The sequence below is a fragment of the Oncorhynchus keta genome, chromosome 12 (genome assembly GCF_023373465.1).
Source record: "Oncorhynchus keta strain PuntledgeMale-10-30-2019 chromosome 12, Oket_V2, whole genome shotgun sequence".
Lineage (NCBI taxonomy): Eukaryota > Metazoa > Chordata > Actinopteri > Salmoniformes > Salmonidae > Oncorhynchus > Oncorhynchus keta.
In genome coordinates this window covers 11,333,787-11,354,464 of record NC_068432.1, presented here as the reverse complement: position 1 = coordinate 11,354,464, position 20,678 = coordinate 11,333,787, and the positions used below count along the sequence as shown (strand labels likewise).

Genomic DNA, 20,678 nt, shown 5'->3' with positions numbered 1-20,678 from the left:
GATACGGCGTCCGTATCAGCCCGGGTCCATGGCTGGATCCGCGGGATGAGCGGGTTATTCGGCCCGCACCAGAGCCGCCGCCAAAACTGGTGGATCCGCGAGCTGAGTGGGTACTTCGCTCCGCACCAGAACCGCTACCGACACTAATCATCCCCCCCCTACCCTCCCCATTTGGTTTCAGGTTTTGCAGCCGGAGTCCGCACCTCTGGGGGTACTGTCACGCCCTGGCCATAGAGAGCCATTGTTCCTATATGGTGTAGTAGGTCAGGGCGGTGTAAACACTCCATTGTCTTCACGTTTCGTTCATATAAATAAATAAAACAATTCTTTATTGTATTTTGTGCGTTTCGGTTAATAAACATGAGGAAACAATATCACGCTGCACCTTGGTCTGATAATTCTTACGACGAACGTGACACAGAGTCTTTAGATGCCTTTTGGCAAACTCTAGGCGGGCTGTCATGTGCCTTTTACTGAGGAGTGGCTTCTGTCTTGGCCACTCTACCATAAAGGCTTATTGGTGGAGTGCTGCAGAGATGGTTATCCTTCTGGAAGATTCTCCCATCTCCAGAGAGGAACTCTGGAGCGCTGTCAGTGACCATTGGGTTCTTGGTCACCTCTCTGACCAAGGCCCTTCTTCGATTGCTCAGTTTAGCCGGACGGCCAGCTCTTGGAAGAGTCTTGATTGTTCCAATCTGCTTTCGTTTAAGAATGATGGAGGCCACTGTGTTTTTGGGGACCTTCAATGCTGCAGACATTTTTTAGTACACTTCCCCAGATCTTTGCCTCGACACAATCCTGTCTCGGAGCTCTACGGACAATTCCTTTGACCTCATGGCTATTTTTTTGCTCTGACATGCACTGTCAACTGTCAACCTTATATAGACAGGTGTGTGCCTTTCCAAATCCTATCCAATCAATTGAATTAACCACAAGTGGACTCTAATCAAGTTGTAGAAACATCTCAAGGATTATCAATGGAAACAGGATGCACCTGAGCTCCAGTTCATGTCTCATAGCAAAGGGTCTGAATACTTCTGTAAATAAGGTACAGTATTTCTGTTTCTTAAATTGAATACATTTGCAAAACATTCTAAAAACCTGTTTTCGCTTAGTCATTATGGGGTATTGTGCGTAGATTCATGAGGAAATGTTTTTATTCAATCAATTTTAGAATAAGGCTGTAACATAACAGAATGTGGAAAAGGTCAATGGGTCCGAATACTTCCTGAATGCACTGTAACTTATAGATGCCCCATGAGCTTAGTTCAAACTTCATACCCCACCAGAACCTACATTTTGTTTTAAACATTTGTTTGTAAACAATGTAATTGTAAACAAACACTCTATAGCCTCAAAACATGGATAAGACTATAATTTGTACATTATGGATGGTCAATCCTTGTATCCGTAGCTCTCTCTATTCATTTTTGGAAACATTTACCCAGCACCATCCTTCAGCTGTTTGCCAAAACATTAGCAGGGTAACCGCTTTGTTATTTTTTGAACTCCAGATTGCCCCTTTAACATTTTGGTATTTTTTCCATGATAATTTTAGTATTTGTAGATGTGCAACAATATTTGAAATCATCCACCAGAATTATATTAATTTCACCTATTGGTAAAGTTTTGCATGGGTATGCTTACTTCACTGCTTTCAAATGCTTGTTAATCGTCCAAGGAGCAAAACTTTTAACAACATTGAGGTAAAGAAATCAGTCATTCACACAGTATAGACTGTGGTCTTTTCTGCAATGGGGAACTGCATTGTGATTCAGATTTTTTTTCTTCTTATCAGTGTAAACCTGCTAGCACGTATCATTGATGCTGAAACATTTGAAAGAAAACCCACAGAAGAGCAATGTTGAAAAATGTTAGCAATACTTACACAATTATTTGAATTAGACACAAAGCCTTAACGTTGACCTGGAATGCCTTAATACTGGAGCCTATAACATGAATCCTTCCCATTTTAAAGCATTAGTAAGCCTTCTGTGGGGGTGTGTCATTTAAAGTTATAGTGTCAGAAGGTGAACACAACACAAGGTCACCTAAGTGTGAGCGGGTGGGAAAATGATTTACAGTAAAAGCCATAAGGTCTCTGAATCATATAAAGAGGATTATGCTTGTTTGTCGTGAGAGAAGATCAATGCTGCTGTCTTGTCTTCAGATCCTCACGAAGTATGCTATAGCAATTCATTAGTGCATGAGGAATTACTGTAATGCACCCTGAAAAACAACATCCTCTTGGCTCTTTAAAACATACATTTAATTACATTGGAGTAGCACAGCACTCCTCTGCATTTTCTGTCCCCATTGTCCTCTCTCAAGTACAAATATTGTCCTTTCACTCCACAGCAGAGAGTGCATTACCAGGGAGAATAAACGTCAGCAGATTCCTTACATCGTTACTACATGGCCGTCTTTTCCACCATGCTCCCTCTAGCATTGCGGCATCGGGAACGTAGCCATGTCCTTTTAATTAGAGGTCTTTACCTTTCGGACACCACAGACTTGCATAGCTTAGTCTCTCAAAACATACTGTTAACGTAGTCAGCCAGCTATGTGTAGTTACAGTGTGTGTAGTTGTATAGTATGTTATGAATCCTTTATGGCCTCCATACTTCCATACTTTGTTGAAACTAATGTTGTTATTTAGGAGTCACATCGAGCCCTGCTGACAAGCAAACATCGACCATGCTGTTTTCCCCTGCTATTCATAGTCATTCAATAATGAAGGAAGGCCATTTGGTTTGTCAATAATTCATAACACGATTACAAGTAATCTGTGGGCCAGAACCTTGAAGGTAGAGATGACTAAGAGCTGAAAGTCAGGTCTACCCTGGACCCACAAAAGATGGTGTGAAGACAATTACAAACTGCTGGAGTGTAAATACCCCAATCTCAAAATGAGTTTGGAAAGGGACAAAACAATAATAAGCTGTTTCATCTAATTCTCTCTCAGGTCAGTTCAGCCACGTCCTCCTCAAATGTTAAGGGCAGAATTGCTGATCCAACAAACAGCTACATTTGATAACAGCTCAAATGGGATATGCAGACTCACAAGAGTCTTTGTATTGTCTTGCCACTGCAGTATCTTATCATACCAAAAGTGCCGCAATGCTGGCAGAGTAGATGATGCACCACTTTCCTGCCTTTACATGACATAAATCAGTGTGTGTGTGTGTGTGTGCGTGCGTAGGTGCGTGCGTGACTGACTGAGTGAGTGAGTGAGTGAATGAATGAGGCCATCCCCTGAGACACCCAAAGACAAAATATCAAAGCTTCCAGGTCGGCTGAGCTTCTTATCCCTCTCATTACAATGCACCCTGCCTTGATCTCTGTCTTCTATTCCTTTTCCCTACCACTGTTTTCACCGCTCCCTTGGTAACTGGGGAATGACAGGGTGCATGATGGGTATCCCAAAAGTGACACCGTTGAACTAAGGAAAGTAAAGATAAAGATTCCTTGCCTTGAACATGCTTTCACATTACAAATACACAATGGATACACAACTGAAACGGATACACAATCATTTCCACCATAACTTCTGCTTCTTAGCCATTAGCTGATCATAATCAAAGCTATAGCATTAAAAAGCCATTCTTCCCTCACAATCTTTAGCTACTGTATGAGAATAACTCAGTACTGATATGGGTAAAAAATATATATTTCACCATTCTTAAATGAATCAAGGGATTGGCTGCTGTGACGACCCTCCCACTCTGTCTGCCTTATTCTCTCTTTGTTCTTGTTTCCTTATTAGGATGCCGGTGGGCGGAGTTGGGAGGGTCGTCAGCTACATGGGAAACACCTGGGCCAGGTGTCTCCCAGGATAAATAGACCTCTTCCACATTCATGGAGGAGACTCTCTCCATGCAGACACCTTTGTAGATTGTGTTGTGGTTCTTGGTGGCCTTTTGTTTGTTTGCTTTGGCACCTTTCATCACCCTGCATTTTCACATTCATGCATGCAAAACACTCACTTACACTACTGATTACACACACCATTGGATATTTTCCTTAGTTGCTTTAGTTAATAAATATATCTTTTGTTACTCCTTATCTCCACGTTGTCTCCCTTTTGTTACGGGCTTTGAGCCGGTTCGTGACACTGCTGCCAAATGCTTAACATGTGTCTCTTATCTTTCCTTTGGTTCCATGGTTTCTATTGGAGTGAGATCACTGTGTATTTGTATGGCCTTGGCCTAAATATTCCCATCACCTCTCTAGAGAGCCACATCTAGGAGATGTGTGGGTCTGTTTGCCCCCCCAAAACACTTACAAGATCCCTGGGAGCTTTGACCTACTTGTCGTGCTCCTGGTAAGGCAAGCTGTTCAACCTTAGCCAATCCACATATAGAGGGATTCTCTAACACTGAAGCTCTCTGTCAAAAGAAACATACAATATTCAAGTCATAGAGCATGCCACCTTCGTGGAACTGTCATTTGCTAAAATTTCAATAGCCTGCACATTGCTTTCAGAGACTATCCCCAGTGTATTGTGATATCCCCAAAAGCTATTTAGATAAGCCAATGTTTTGTGATGTTGTCTACAGCTACACTGATTGTGTAAATTACGATACCCAAATTAGTCTGAGGTTTCTTTCCTCTCATTTACTGACCCTTAGTACGACCATGTTTTCACACATATCATTGTGATTTGTGTCAAAAATTGGTCCCTGGCAACACAGAGAACACAGCATCGCCTTCTGTTAATTTACAATGCAGAAACTACCATACGACCTCACATCACTCCTGATATACAGTAGTACGAAATACCTCACTCGCTCCCAGGAATGGCTAATTCTTGAAATCCCCTTTGTCACTACTGACCTAGTTCAAATAGTGTTTAGATTGTTTACGTGCCACATACCTGGAATGAATTTGAATATACTCTAAAATTAGGACTCCTTAGTGCCGTTCGATCACTTCAAGACACACCTGTTCAAAGAGGAATGTATGTGTTCTTATAATTGACTTCTGATGACACATATGGCTGTCATCAGAAGTCAATTATAGTGTTTTATTTGGACTGGTGTATGTACTTGTACGTGTTTTCTTTATCTATATGCATTTTGTTTGTTGTTTACCAGGTTCACTTGAAAAAGAGACCTGGGTTTTATTGTTCGCTCCCTGTATAAATGAAAAATACCAAAAATGTAGGGCATGTTCAGAGAACTTCAGACTGGCTTCAACAGGAACGCTGACAGACAGCCTGTCATCATTTGTAAAGATCAATTTGCGACACATTGCTGGTGGTCCTCTAAGGTCCCACCCAAGGAAGGTAATGCAAAATATTTGAATACCTTGAGACCTTTCCCAATTCATGTGAGTCTCTTGATGCATGGCCACTGTACAGGATTACTCAATGTTATACATGAAATGCATGTGTCACTTTCTTTGTTGCTGTATGATATATTGTAAGTATTAATATTATGTAACTGTTTTAACACATGTTATAAAGGCAAGTGGTTCTGAAATTATTTATGGAACAAAAACCCTCTTAAATCTCTCTCTTTTTCTCTCTCTCGCCAGGCTACCCACCCTGCTCCGTGAGCAAGTGGTACATGCCAACAGCTAACCCATTCTACAAGGGGTGGTGGTTGGTTATTGCTTCGAAGGAGAGACTCCCATATAAACACAATCACAGATGTCTTCGTCCAAGCTGTCTGCCTCTCTCTCCCTCTGCCAGATTCTAATCACTAGCACCAGCACTGAGAGAGATGGAGAGAGAGCAGAGAGAAAGAGGGGAGGAAGAGAGAGAAAGAGAGGGGAGTGAGAGCAAGCAAGAAAGCTGAGAGAGAGCTGAGAAAGGGGGGAGAGAGAGCAAGCAAGAGAGGGAGAGAGCTAAGAGAGAGGGAGAGAGAGCGATAGCTGTGAAGAGAGAACAAGCAAGAGAGAGTATGTATACTACAGAATCCACTGCCTTCTCTACTATTCCCACATCTCTGTGCTTGTGAACTGGAGCAAGGAGTGAATCTCAGGAGCATGTTTTGCGGGTGTATTTTGGGACTGTCAGCTACAATGTTGGCATGAAATTAAATGAAAAAAGGCTTTGAATCTGTCTGTCTTGGAGGTGGAAAAGAGCGTGGAAACATAGCAAATGCAAACTATTTCATAGACTGAATTGGATTTAACGCAACAAGGGAAATGCTGTCAAACTGGAGTTACAATTAAACCTTAAGGTAAGTTCTAATCTCAACTTCAACAGTCGCAGTGAAGAGGGGTACAGGTGTTGAACTCCTCTGTGTGTTCTGTGTTATTTTGGTGCTGTCACAAAGGGACATGTTGCAGACCAAAGTATTGTGGCAATGGTCCAATGGGTCTGCAGGGTCAGCCTGGCCTCAAAGACAAGACGTAACATAGTAATTGTAAATCTGTGACACTCAAATTCGTATGATATGTTACATTTAGTATGGTAGAAGGGTAGAATTTACAGAAACTTGTTACAAATTATGGAGTGAGCCATGATTCACCAAATAATATTTTGAAATAGGAAGCAAAGTACTTTAAACATATATTTTCATTCCAGTCTCTTCCATCTTCACTACCTGAAGTTAATTGTAAGGATTTATTGCTAATAATAGTGTAAAATTAACAGCTATACAGAAACACTAATGTCAAGGCCTAATTACAGAGGAGGAGCTTTTAGATGCAATTAAAGCTTTCAAATCCGGGAAAACTCCAGGGCTGGAAGGCATACCAGTTCAGGTATATCAAATATTTCCTTATGTTCTCAGAACCGTTATTAACATGTTTTAACCCCTCCTATAAAAATGGAACAAAACGAACAAACGAAACGTGCAGCTAATAATAATGCTCACAGGCAACTCTATCTACAAGATCCCACAAAGCACAATGGGAAAATGGCTACCTAAATATGATCCCCGATCAGAGACAACGATAAAAAGCTGCCTCTGATTGTGAACCATATCAGGCACCATAGAAATACAATTCCCCTAGATAACTCACACCCCGACCCAACCAACATAGAGAATAAACAGCTCTCTATGGTCAGGGCGTGATAACAGGCACTGAAAACAATAGAACACTATGAAAAATCTGGAAAACCAGGCCTGGTATTAAAGCTGATCTTCCCCCTAGGATAAAAAAACAAAACAATTAAAAAGACATATAATATATCTATTGCAAATTCGTAGTATATTGTCCACAAATTCATACATACCATACAAAAAACGAAAGTCTTTTTGTACACAAGTGGGCCTCCATTTTGAAACCATACCAGTCTTCATTTAACCTGATTTAATTTTGCTTTGATCAATATATTTACTTATTGATCAGAGGTATGCGGAAACAGAGATCTTGGATTAATCTGTTGAAGTTAGTTGTCAACAGAATGTATCTGCTTTGGGGTTATTAATCATGTTGTTCTTGGTTATCTTGACATTCTAACCTGTAAAATAGAGCTTAGATTCTCCCCCAGGGAATGACTCTGAAGTTATTACCATTTGAAAGGTGAAATGTCTATTTTATTCCTAACTAAACCATTCAAGAGCATGTTGTGTTTCATTGTTCAACCGATGGCGGGCACAACACAAAACCTTAGATGATGTAAAACAGAATCTAAGCTACAACATATGTGAATATCGGAAAAAAAATCTGAGTTCACGCATGAAGATAAAAGAAAATAGATACTCTTTATTAAAACATTTATATTTTCAGAAATTATAAAATGGTTAGACAACCCTGTTTGTAAGCTTTTCAATTATATCAAACTCAACAGTTTCTATTTTTCTGCGATGAAAACATGGATGTCTCATGGTATGCAAAATGGGTTAACATTGAGCTCTTTTATCTCTTGATTGTTTTGGCATTCAAGTCAAAAAGTCACTTTCTGAGCACTTCTACAATGGGTAATGTGTATGGAAGGTTTTGTTCAAATGAACTTAGCTAGCAGGCTAAAAGTGTAACCCAACACTTACACTGTGCAAAAGGGTCCATATCAGGGGACATCTTTACATGTTTTTGATATTCTAAAGATATTCTAAACAATTTCTAATACATGTTTTAAGTTTTCTGGATATGCACCAAATCCTGACAAATTCTTAATCCAGCTGTGTCTTTTAGATATAGCATACAGTGCCTTCAGAATGTATTCACACCCCTTGACTTTTTCCACATTTTGTTGTGTTACAAAGTTGGATTAAAATGGATTTAATTATCATATTTGGTCAACAATCTACACAAAATACTCTGTAATGTCAAAGTCGGAGAAAAATTCTAACATATTAATGAAAATAAAACACTAATATATCTTGATTAAACACATTTGGCAGCGATTAGAGTCTTTTTGTGTACATTTCTAAGAGGTTTTCACACAATTGTACAATAATTTGCCCATTATTCTGTTTATAATTCTTCAAGATCTGTCATGTTGGTTGTTGATCGTTGCTAGAAAGCCATTTTCAAGTTTTGCCATAGATTTTCAAGCCAATGTAAGTCAAAACTGTAACTAGTCCACTCAGGGACATTCAATGTCATCTTGGCAAGCAACTCCAATGTAGATTTGGCCATGTGTTTTAGGTTATTATCCTGCTAAAAGGTGAATTCGTCTCCCAGTGTCTGTTAAAAAGAAGACTGAAGCAGGTTTTCCTCTAGCATTTTACCTGTGCTTAGCTCTATTCTGTTTAATTTTATCATCAAAAAAACTCCCTTGTCCTTGCTGATGACAAGCATAACCATAACATGATGCAGCCACCGCCATGCATGAAAATATGACGAGAGGTACTCCGTGATGTGTTGTTGGATTTGTCAAAATAATGCTTTGTATTCAGGACCAAAATTGTATTTCTTTGCCAATTTTTTTACAGTATTTCTTACATGCCTTGTTGCAAACAGGATGCATGTTTTAGAATATTTGTATTCTGTACAGGCTTCTTACTTTTCATTTTGTCATTTAGGTTAGTATTGTGGAGTAACTACAATGTTGTTGATCCATCCTCAGTTTTCTCATATCACAACCATTAAATTGCAACGGTTTTAAAAGTGAAATCCCTGAGCAGTTTCCTTCCTCTCCAGCAACTGAGTAAGGAAGGGCACCTGTATCTTTGTATTGACTGGGTGTATTGATACACCATCCAAAGCCGAATTAATAACTTCAGCATGCTCAAAGGGATATTCAGTGTCTGCTTTTTTATTTATTTTTACACATCTACCAATCGGTGCCCATCTTTGCGATGCATTGTAAAACCTTCCTGGTCTTTGTGGTTGAATCTTTGCTTGAAATGCACTACTCAATTGAGAGACCTTACAGATAACTGTATACAGTGCCTTGCGAAAGTATTCGGCCCCCTTGAACTTTGCGACCTTTTGCCACATTTCAGGCTTCAAACATAAAGATATAAAACTGTATTTTTTTGTGAAGAATCAACAACAAGTGGGACACAATCATGAAGTGGAACGACATTTATTGGATATTTCAAACTTTTTTAACAAATCAAAAACGGAAAAATTGGGCGTGCAAAATTATTCAGCCCCTTTACTTTCAGTGCAGCGTTCTCTCTCCAGAAGTTCAGTGAGGATCTCTGAATGATCCAATGTTGACCTAAATGACTAATGATGATAAATACAATCCACCTGTGTGTAATCAAGTCTCCATATAAATGCACCTGCACTGTGATAGTCTCAGAGGTCCGTTAAAAGCGCAGAGAGCATCATGAAGAACAAGGAACACACCAGGCAGGTCCGAGATACTGTTGTGAAGAAGTTTAAAGCCGGATTTGGATACAAAAAGATTTCCCAAGCTTTAAACATCCCAAGGAGCACTGTGCAAGCGATAATATTGAAATGGAAGGAGTATCAGACCACTGCAAATCTACCAAGACCTGGCCGTCCCTCTAAACCTTCAGCTCATACAAGGAGAAGACGGATCAGAGATGCAGCCAAGAGGCCCATGATCACTCTGGATGAACTGCAGAGATCTACAGCTGAGGTGGGAGACTCTGTCCATAGGACAACAATCAGTCATATATTTCACAAATCTGGCCTTTATGGAAGAGTGGCAAGAAGAAAGCCATTTCTTAAAGATATCCATAAAAAGTGTATTTAAAGTTTGCCACAAGCCACCTGGGAGACACACCAAACATGTGGAAGAAGGTGCTCTGGTCAGATGAAACCAAAATTGAATTTTTTGGCAACAATGCAAAACGTTATGTTTGGCGTAAAAGCAACACAGCTCATCGCCCTGAACACACCATCCCCACTGTCAAACATGGTGGTGGGAGAATCATGGTTTGGGCCTGCTTTTCTTCAGCAGGGACAGGGAAGATGGTTAAAATTGATGGGAAGATGGATGGAGCCAAATACAGGACCATTCTGGAAGAAAACCTGATGGAGTCTGCAAAAGACCTGAGACTGGGACGGAGATTTGTCTTCCAACAAGACAATGATCCAAAACATAAAGCAAAATCTACAATGGAATGGTTCAAAAATAAACATATCCAGGTGGAAAGAACTGAAAACTGCTGTTCACAAATGCTCTCCATCCAACCTCACTGAGCTCGAGCTGTTTTGCAAGGAGGAATGGGGAAAAACATTCAGTCTCTCGATGTGCAAAACTGATAGAGACATACCCCAAGCGACTTACAGCTGTAATCGCAGCAAAAGGTGGCGCTACAAAGTATTAACTTAATGGGGCTGAATAATTTTGCACGCCCAATTTTTCCGTTTTTGATTTGTTAAAAAAGTTTGAAATATCGAAGTAATGTCGCTCCACTTCATGATTGTGTCCCACTTGTTGTTGATTCTTCACAAAAAAGTAGAGTTTTATATCTTTATGTTTGAAGCCTGAAATGTGGCAAAAGGTCGCAAAGTTCAAGGGGGCCGAATACTGTCACAAGGCACTGTATGTGGGGTACAGAGACAGGGTAGTCATTCAAGAATTATGCTAAACACTATTAATGCACACAGACTGAGTCCATGTAACTTATTATGTGATTTGTGAAACATATTTTTACTCCTGAACTTATTTAGGCTTGCCCTAACAGGATGGTTGAATACTTTTCAGCTTTTTAATTGCTACAAACTAAATGACACTTTGACATCACATGTGTGTAGATCAGTAACACAAAATGTCAATGTAATCCATTTTAAATTCTGGCTGTAACACAACACAATGTGGAAAAAGTAAAAGGGTGTGAATATTTTCTGAAGGCACTGTATATGATATTGGGATTACTAATATCACACGAGCATTTTCTACGGCCGGAAATGGACTCATTCAATATCCTGAGATATGTGACATCCTATTTTCTCTCTTCATGTTGACAAATACTGACTGTATATGTAGCATATCTGTGTTTTCTCAGCACCTTCAAGATAGGAAGCTATATTGAGTCCAGATATGCATCTCTTGGCTAAGGTCCATATCCAAATCTTGATATGTTTTTTGATATGCTGAAAATAAGGACAATTTCTGCTGCATTTCTGAGTTTTCAGTACATGCTCAATAATTTGACAAATATGAAATCCATATTTTTCTTTCATGCACATATCATTTTTGGATTCCCTCCAGATAACAGACATGGTATGACCAGATATGGACTAATTGGCTATTATGAGATAGGACTATATGGATATCCCATTTTCTCTTTGTTGACAAATACTGCCAGTAGTACAGTGCATTCGGAAAGTATTCGTTACATTACAGCCTTTTTCCCCTCATCAATCTACACACAGTACCCCATAATGACAAAGGGAAAAGAGGTTTTTAGAAATCTGGGCAAATTTATTAGAGATAAAAAACATAAATACCTTATTTACATAAGTATTCAGACCCTTTGCTATGAGACTCAAAATTGAGCTCAGGTTTCCATTGATCATCCTTGAGATGTTTCTACAACTAGATTGGAGTCCACCTGTAGAAATTAAATTGATTGGACATGATTTGGAAAGGCACACACCTGTCTATATAAGGTCCCACAGTTCTCAATGAATGTCAGAGCAAAAACCAACCCATGAGGTTGAAGGAATTGTCCGTAGAGCGTTTGAAGGTCCCCAACTCTTCCTAGAGCTGGCCGCCCGGCAAAACGAAGATATCGGGGAGAAGGGCCTTGGTCAGGAGGTGACCAAGAACCTGATGGTCACTCTGAGAAAGCTCCAGAGTTCCTCTGTAGAGATGGGAGTACCTTCCAGAAGGGCAACCATCTCTGCAGCACTTTATGGTAGAGTGGCCAGAAGGAATTCACTCCTCAGTAAAAGGCACTTGACAGCCTGCTTGGAGTTTGCCAAAAGGCACCTAAATGACGCTGACCATGAGAGACAAGATTCTCTGTTCTGATAAAACCATGATTGAACGCTTTGGCCTGAATGCCAAGCATAACGTCTGGAGGAAACCTGGCACCATCCCTACAGTGAAGCATGGGGGTGACAGCCTCATGCTGTGGGGATGTTTTTCAGTGGCAGGAACTGGTAAACTAGTCAGGATCGAAGGAAAGATGAACGGAGCAAAGTACAGAGAGATCCTTGATGAAACCTGCTCCAGAGCGCCCAGGACCTCTGACTGGAATGAAGGTTCACCTTCCAACAGGACAACGACCCCAAGCACACAGCCAAGACAATGCATGAATGGCTTCGGGACCAGTCTCTAAATGTCCTTGAGTGGCCCAGCTAGAGCCCGGACTTGAAATCGATCTAACATCTCTGGAGAGACCTGAAAATAGCTATGCAGCGACACTCCCCATTAAACCTGACAGAGCTTGAGAGGATCTATAGAGAAGAATGGGAGAAACTCTCCAAATACAGCTTGTTGATTCATACCCAAGAAGACTTGAGGCTATAATCACTGCCCAAGGTGCTTCAACAAAGTACCGAGTAAAGGGTCTGAATACTTATGTAAATGTGATATTTCAATTTTTTATTTGTAATACATTTGTAAAAAAATATGTTTTTAAAGTTTATGCTTTGACATGATGGGGTATTGTGTTTATTGTGTTTAGATGAGGCAAAAACATTTTATTTAATCCATTTTAGAATAAGGTTGTAATGTAACAAAATCAGGAAAAAGTCAAGGGGTCTAAATAATTACCAAATGCACTGTATATTTTCTCAGCAAATATAATGCATATGCTCTTGTCTGAGGTCCATATCAGGATTTTGATATGCTAAATAATAGGTGGTGGGCCATAGCAAGCTACAGTATCTGCTTTTGTTTTTGAGATGTTCAGTCTCTGTCAAGGTAGGAGCTGGTTTTTACATACTGTGTATATTTATTTATTTATATTTATTTTGCTATTGTAACACGCGTTGGGGAGAATTCTATTGTCCCTTTCAGGAGCCCAGGCTTTTGCCATAGATGGTAGAGTTCTCTTCTCTGGACCACACAAGCTTTAGATTGCATTCTGCTAAGGCACTTGTCTTTGTCTACATTGGTCATCTCCATTACTAACCATGCTGGGATCCTTTTGATATGCCTATGGAACCTGGGTACACAAATTCTCCTAGAGAGAAGGGGGAATACTGAAGCATGCGTTGATGACATTTCTACAGTCTCCATCAGAGGCCCTGGCTTTTGCCATAGATGGTAAAACTCTCCTTTCTGAACTGCAACATTGTAAGATTGTGCCCTCCACGGCACTTGATATACACTAAACAAAAATATAAACACAATATGCAACAATTTGAAAGATTTTACTGAGCTACAGTTCATATAAGGAAATCAGTCACTTGAAATACATTAATTAGGCACTGATCTATGGATTTCACATGACTGGTCACAGATACAGTACGTTCAAAATAAATGTAGTGGAATGGATCAAAAAACCAGTCAGTATCTGCTGTGACCACCATTTACCTCATGCAGCGTGATACATCTCCTTTGCATAGAGTTGATCAGGCTGTTGATTGTGGCCTGTGGAATATTGTCCCACTCCTCTTCAATGTCTGTGCAAAGTTACTGAATATACTGTATGCAGGAACTGGAACACTCTGTCGATCCAGAGCATCCCAAACATGCTCAATGTGTGAAATGTCTGGTGAGTATGCAGGCCATGGAAGAACTGGGACATTTTTTACTTCCAGGAATTGTGTACAGATCCTTGCGACATGGAGCCGCACATTATCATGCTGAAACATGAGGTGATGGCGACGGATGAATGGCACAACAATGGGCCTCAGGATTTTGTCACAGTTTCTCTGTGCATTCAAATGTCCATCGATAAAATGAAATTGTGTTCGTTGTCCATAGCTTATGCCTGCCCATACCGTAAGCATAATCCAGGCTGTATCACATCCGACCATGATTGGGAGTCCCATATGGCAGCGCACAATTGGCCCAGCGTTGTCCGGATTTGGCCGGAGTAGGCCATCATTTGTAAATAATAATTTGTTCAAAACTGACTTGCCTAGTTAAATAAAGGTTCTATTATTTATTTTTTTAAACACCGCCACCATGAGGCACTCTATTCACAACGTCACTATCAGCAAACCGCTCACCCACACAACGCTATACACACTGTCTGCCATTTGCCAAGTATAGTTGAAACCGGGATTCATCCGTGAAGAGCACACTTCTCCAGTATGCCAGTGGCCATCGAAGGTGAGCATTTGCACACTGAAGTTGGTTACAACTCCGAACTTCAGTCAGGTTAAGACCCTGCACTCTTAGAAAAAAAAGGTTCCAAAAGGGTTATTTGACTGTCCCCATAGGATAACCCTTTTTGGGTCCAGGTAGAACCTTCTGTGAAAAGGGTTCTACCTGGAACTGAAAGGGTTCTATATGGAACCTAAAAGGGTTCCAGCAGAGGAACCCTTTTAGGTTACAGATAGCATCTTGCTTTCTAAGATTGTGGTGAGCTTCCCTGAGACACAAATTAGATTCTTTGGATGTGCAAACCCACAGTTTCATCATCTGTCCGGATGGCTGGTCTCAGACGATCCAGCAAGTGAAGAAGCCGGATGTGGAGGCCCTGGGCTAGCGTGGTTTCACGTGGTCTGCGGTTGTAAGACCGGTTAGATGTACTGCCAAATAATTATCTAAAACGACTTTAGAGGCAATTTAGTTTAGATAATTTAACATTCAATTATTTGGCAACAGATCTGATGGACATTCCTGCAGTCAGCATTCAAATTGCACGCTCCCTCAAAACTTGAGACATCTGTGACATTGTGTTGTGTGTCTTGTGCACATATTAGAGTGGTCTTTTACTGCCCACAGCACAAGGTGCACCTGTGTAATGATCAAGCTGTTTAATCAGCTTCTTGATATGCCACACCTCTCAGGTGAATTAATTATCTTGGCAAATGAAAAATGCTCACTAACAGGGATGTAAACAAATTTGTGCACACAATTTGAGAGAAATAAGCTTTTTGTGCATTTGGAACATTTCTGGGATCTTTTATTCCAGCTCATGAAACATGGGACCAACGCTTCACATGTTGCGTTAATATTTTTGTTCAGTATACATGAATTGGTAAGTCAATGTATACGATCTCAACAAACCATTTCTGTACCTTGCTTAGTGCATGGGGGCATTGTCATGCTGAAACAGCCTTCCCCAAACTGTAGCCACAAAGTTGGAAGCACAGAATAGTCTAGAATGTCATTGCATACTGTAGCATCAAGATTTCCCTTCAGTGGAACTAAGAGGCTTAGCCCGAACCATGAAAACCAGCCACAGACCATTATTCCTCCTCCACCAAACTTTAAAGTTGGCACTATGCATTGGAGCAGGTAGCAATCTCCTGGCATCCGCCACACCCAGATTCACCAGATTGTGAAGCGTGATTTATCACTTCAAAGCACGTGTTTCCACTGCCCCAGAATCCAATGGCTGCGAGCTTTACACCACTCCAGCTGACGATTGGCATTGCGCATGTTGATCTTAGGCTTGTGTGTGGCTGCTCGGCCATGGAAACCCATTTCATGAAGCTCCCGACGAACAGTTATTGTACTGACGTTGCTTCCGAAGGCAGTTTGGAACTTGGTATTTAAAAAAAAAAGTTTTATTTTTATTCATTTCACCTTTATTTAACCAGGCCAGTTGAGAACAAGTTCTCATTTACAACTGCAACCTGGCCAAGATAAAGCAAAGCAGTGCGACAAAAACAACACAGTTACACATGGGATAAACAAACGTACAGTCAATAACACATTAGAAAAATCTGTATACAGTGTGTGCAAATGAAGTAAGGAGGTAAGACAGTAAAAATGCCAATAGTGGCGAAGTAATTACAATTTAGCAAATTACACCCGGGTGATATATGTGCAGATGAGGATGTGCAAGTAGAATTACTAGTGTGCAAAAGAGCAGAAAAACAAAAGCAAATATGGGGATGAGGTAGGTAGTTGGTTGGATGGGCTATTTACAGGTGGGCTGTGTTCAGCTGCAGTAAGCTGCTCTGACAGCTGACACTTAAAGTTAGTGAGGGAGATATAAGTCTTCAACTTTAGCAATTCGTTCCAGTCATTGGCAGCAGAGAACTGGAAGGAAAGGCGGCCAAAGAGGTGTTGGCTTTGGGGATGACCAGTGAAATATAAATGCTGGAGCGCGTGCTACGGGTGGGTGTTGCTATGGAGACCAGTGAGCTGAGATAAGGCGGAGCTTTACCTAGCAAATACTTATAGATGACCTGGAGCTTGTGGGATTGGCAACGAATATGTAGCGATAGTGAGTGTTGCAACCGATGACAGACGATTTTTACACTCTACGCGCTTCAGCCCTCAGGGGTCACGTTCTGTGCCCTACCTCTTCGTGGCTGAGCTGTTGTCGCTCATAGACGTTTCCACTTCACAATAACAGCACTTACAGTTGACCGTGGCAGCTCTAGCAGGGCAGACATTTTATGAACTGACTTGTTGGAAAGGTGGCATTCTATGACAATGCCACGTTGAAAGTCACCGAGCTCTTCAATCAGACCATTCTACTGCCAATGTTTGTGTATGGAGATTTCATGGCTGTGTGGTCGATTTTATACACCTGTCAGCAACGGGTGTAGCTAAAATAGCCAAATCCACTAATTTGAAGGGGTGACCACATACTTTTGTATATATAGTGTACATACATGAAACGTACATTATGGAAAACATGTGTCACACTTAGTCATAGTTAGTAGAATAATGAATGGATTGGCAAGATTTTTGCACCGTCAACTTTTAAAAGGTTAGTAGAAAAGTTTATAATTTGAACTAGCTATAGCTTTCGTATTCCCTCTGGATAAAGACACGCAAACCACAAGATACAAGCACTGTACCTAGCTACAAGAATATTATTTTTTCTGCTGCTGAGTTGCAACTGTTATATTTTTATCAGGGTGCCACAAATTAATGCGTAAACGCTGTGGTTGAACTGACAACTGGATAAACCAAGTGAGAACCTGTTCAGAAAATACCTCAAAGAAGTTAAAGGGGATGTTCACACTGGCTCTTCAGCATATAACCATTACTATATTAACAACATTACAATTTATTCATAAACATACAAATGACAACATTTTTGAAGGTTCTACTTCCTGTGTATTGGTTACTTTAAACCACCAACATGTAGTAATCTCAGATCTTCTCTAGGCCAACATGTTTTGTCATCATGCCCGTGTGGTGTTCTGTGTCTGGCTATGCTAATTACAAACAATCTTTAACCGTTCTACCTACCAGAGATTTACCCCGATGCAGCCAGTGGCTTGAGGCTATCAAGAATGATGCTTACAGTGACCAAAGACTATCAGAGGGATTTTCAGACTGAACTGAAGGGGAATACAAAGACGACATCTGGGAAGTGATGCGTTTTGCCTTCACAACAAAACAGAAGATTCTCGATTAGAGGTAGCGTAACATTAGCTAGCATTTTACCGTAGCTGGACTATATAAATCATATCGCCAGCCAGCTAACTTTTGGATACACACAATCAATTTAGCCTATGCCGTGGTAGTCACTGCTAGACAACTAGTAATCATCTGCAGAGTAAACATCTTTGTTTGTTATATTTTTGACTAAAGTTTGCTAACGTAAGTATGCTAACTTTAGCAAAGAAGAGTGGCTCTATCTGGTAGCCATCTATTCCACCCTTGTCTGGAAAACACTGTTACTAAAAATGGAATTGTCAATTTAGCTAACTCACTCTCTCAAACAAGCACGATTTCTGGCTGTCACAGACCTATAAATTCTTCTTTCAGAGGCTCCTCTGTCCTCCACTCGTTACCTGTATTAATAGCACCTGTTTGAACTTGTTATCAGTATAAAAGACAGCTGTCCACAACCTCAAACAGTCCCACTCCAAACTCCACTATGGCCAAGACCAAAGAGCTGTCAAAGGAAACCAGAAACAAAATTGTAGACCTGCAGCAGGCTGTGAAGACTGAATCTGCAATAGGTAAGCAGCTTGGTTTGAAGAAATCAACTGTGGGAGCAATTATTATTATCTCCCTCGATCTGGGGCTCCACGCAAGACCTCACCCCGTAGGGTCAAAATGATCACAAGAACGGTGAGCAAAAATCCCAGAACCACACGGGGGGACCTAGTGAATGACCTGCAGAGAGCTGGGACCAAAGTAACAAAGCCTACCATCAGCAAGGGCATTGAAGATTAAACGTGGCTGGGTCTTTCAGCATGACAATGATATATTATTATTATTATTTATATTATCCCAAACACACCGCCAGGGCAACGAAGGAGTGGCTTCGTAAGAAGCATTTCAAGGTCCTGGAGTGGCCTAGCCAGTCTCCAGATCTCAACCTCATAGAAAATCTTTGGAGGGAGTTGAAAGTCCGTGTTGCCCAGCAACAGCCCCAAAACATCACTGCTCTAGAGGAGATCTGCATGGAGGAATGGGCCAAAATACCAGCAACAGTGTGTGAAAACCTTGTGAAGACTTACAGAAAACGTTTGACTTCTGTCATTGCCAACAAAGGGTATATAATAAAGTATTGAGATAAACTTTTGTTATTGACCAAATACTTATTTTCCACCATAATTTGCAAATAAATTAATTAAAAATCCTACAATGTGATTTTCTCTCTCATCTTTTTAAGTGGGTGAACTTGCACAATTGGTGGCTGACTAAATACCTTTTTGCTCCACTGTAGTTGTTGTGAAATTGTTAGATTACTTGTTAAATATTACTGCACTGTCGGAACTAGAAGTACAAGCATTTCACTACACTCGCATTAACATCTGCTAACCATGTGTATGTGACCAATAAAAATGTATTTGAACTGCCCTCCTTGGACTTTTCACATCTTCTGCAGCCCCCCAGCCCATTCACGTTGACTTATCTTTCCTCTCAAAAGCAGTTCCCAATATTGTCTCTAAACAATACAAAGGTATGCTGCCCTTCCACAAAAAGTGTCAAATGGTATCACTGTAAACATGTCATTCCAGGAGACGGCAATACCAGCAAATGTACTGGTCCAAACAGTTGGTAGTTAAGAGGGTAAGGTCAACAAGCCCTACATCACTTCCGGTAGAGTCTTATCCAGCTGTGCGTACACCGCAGACAGGACAACACCATGCCACCACAAGCACAAAGAGTCTGAACTTCCACAGCCCATCATTTACATTTACATTTAAGTCATTTAGCAGACGCTCTTATCCAGAGCGACTTACAAATTGGTGCATTCACCTTATGACATCCAGTGGAACAGTCACTTTACAATAGTGCATCTAAATCTTAAAAGGGGGGGGGGGTGAGAAGGATTACTTATCCTATCCTAGGTATTCCTTAAAGAGGTGGGGTTTCAGGTGTCTCCAGAAGGTGGTGATTGACTCCGCTGTCCTGGCGTCGTGAGGGAGTGTGTTCCACCATTGGGGGGCCAGAGCAGCGAACAGTTTTGACTGGGCTGAGCGGGAACTGTACTTCCTCAGTGGTAGGGAGGCGAGCAGGCCAGAGGTGGATGAACGCAGTGCCCTTGTTTGGGTGTAGGGCCTGATCAGAGCCTGGAGGTACTGAGGTGCCGTTCCCCTCACAGCTCCGTAGGCAAGCACCATGGTCTTGTAGTGGATGCAAGCTTCAACTGGAAGCCAGTGGAGAGAGCGGAGGAGCGGGGTGACGTGAGAGAACTTGGGAAGGTTGAACACCAGACGGGCTGCGGCGTTCTGGATGAGTTGTAGGGGTTTAATGGCACAGGCAGGGAGCCCAGCCAACAGCGAGTTGCAGTAGTCCAGACGGGAGATGACAAGTGCCTGGATTAGGACCTGCGCCGCTTCCTGTGTGAGGCAGGGTCGTACTCTGCGGATGTTGTAGAGCATGAACCTACAGGAACGGGCCACCACCTTGATGTTAGTTGAGAACGACAGGGTGTTGTCCAGGATCACGCCAAGGTTCTTAGCGCTCTGGGAGGAGGACACAGTGGAGTTGTCAACCGTGATGGCGAGATCATGGAACGGGCAGTCCTTCCCGGGAGGAAGAGCAGCTCCGTCTTGCCGAGGTTCAGCTTGAGGTGGTGATCCGTCATCCACACTGATATGTCTGCCAGACATGCAGAGATGCGATTCGTCACCTGGTCATCAGAAGGGGGAAAGGAGAAGATTAATTGTGTGTCGTCTGCATAGCAATGATAGGAGAGACCATGTGAGGTTATGACAGAGCCAAGTGACTTGGTGTATAGCGAGAATAGGAGAGGGCCTAGAACAGAGCCCTGGGGGACACCAGTGGTGAGAGTGCGTGGTGAGGAGACAGATTCTCGCCACGCCACCTGGTAGGAGCGACCTGTCAGGTAGGACGC

General features: G+C 41.4%; 1 protein-coding gene across 3 annotated transcripts in view; it reads left to right on the top strand.

Annotated features, from left to right (window-relative positions):
- The first annotated feature begins 5,761 nt into the window (after positions 1–5,761).
- LOC118390979 (galactosylgalactosylxylosylprotein 3-beta-glucuronosyltransferase 1-like) overlaps positions 5,762–20,678 on the top strand; it is a 51,983-nt gene continuing 37,066 nt past the window's right edge. The window contains exon 1 of one of the 3 annotated variants that reach the window (XM_035781864.2): positions 5,762–6,188. The gene's annotated coding sequence lies outside the window, so the exon portion shown is untranslated. The remainder of the gene's footprint in view (positions 6,189–20,678) is intronic. The other 2 variants (XM_035781865.2, XM_052457730.1) reach the window with 2 other exon arrangements.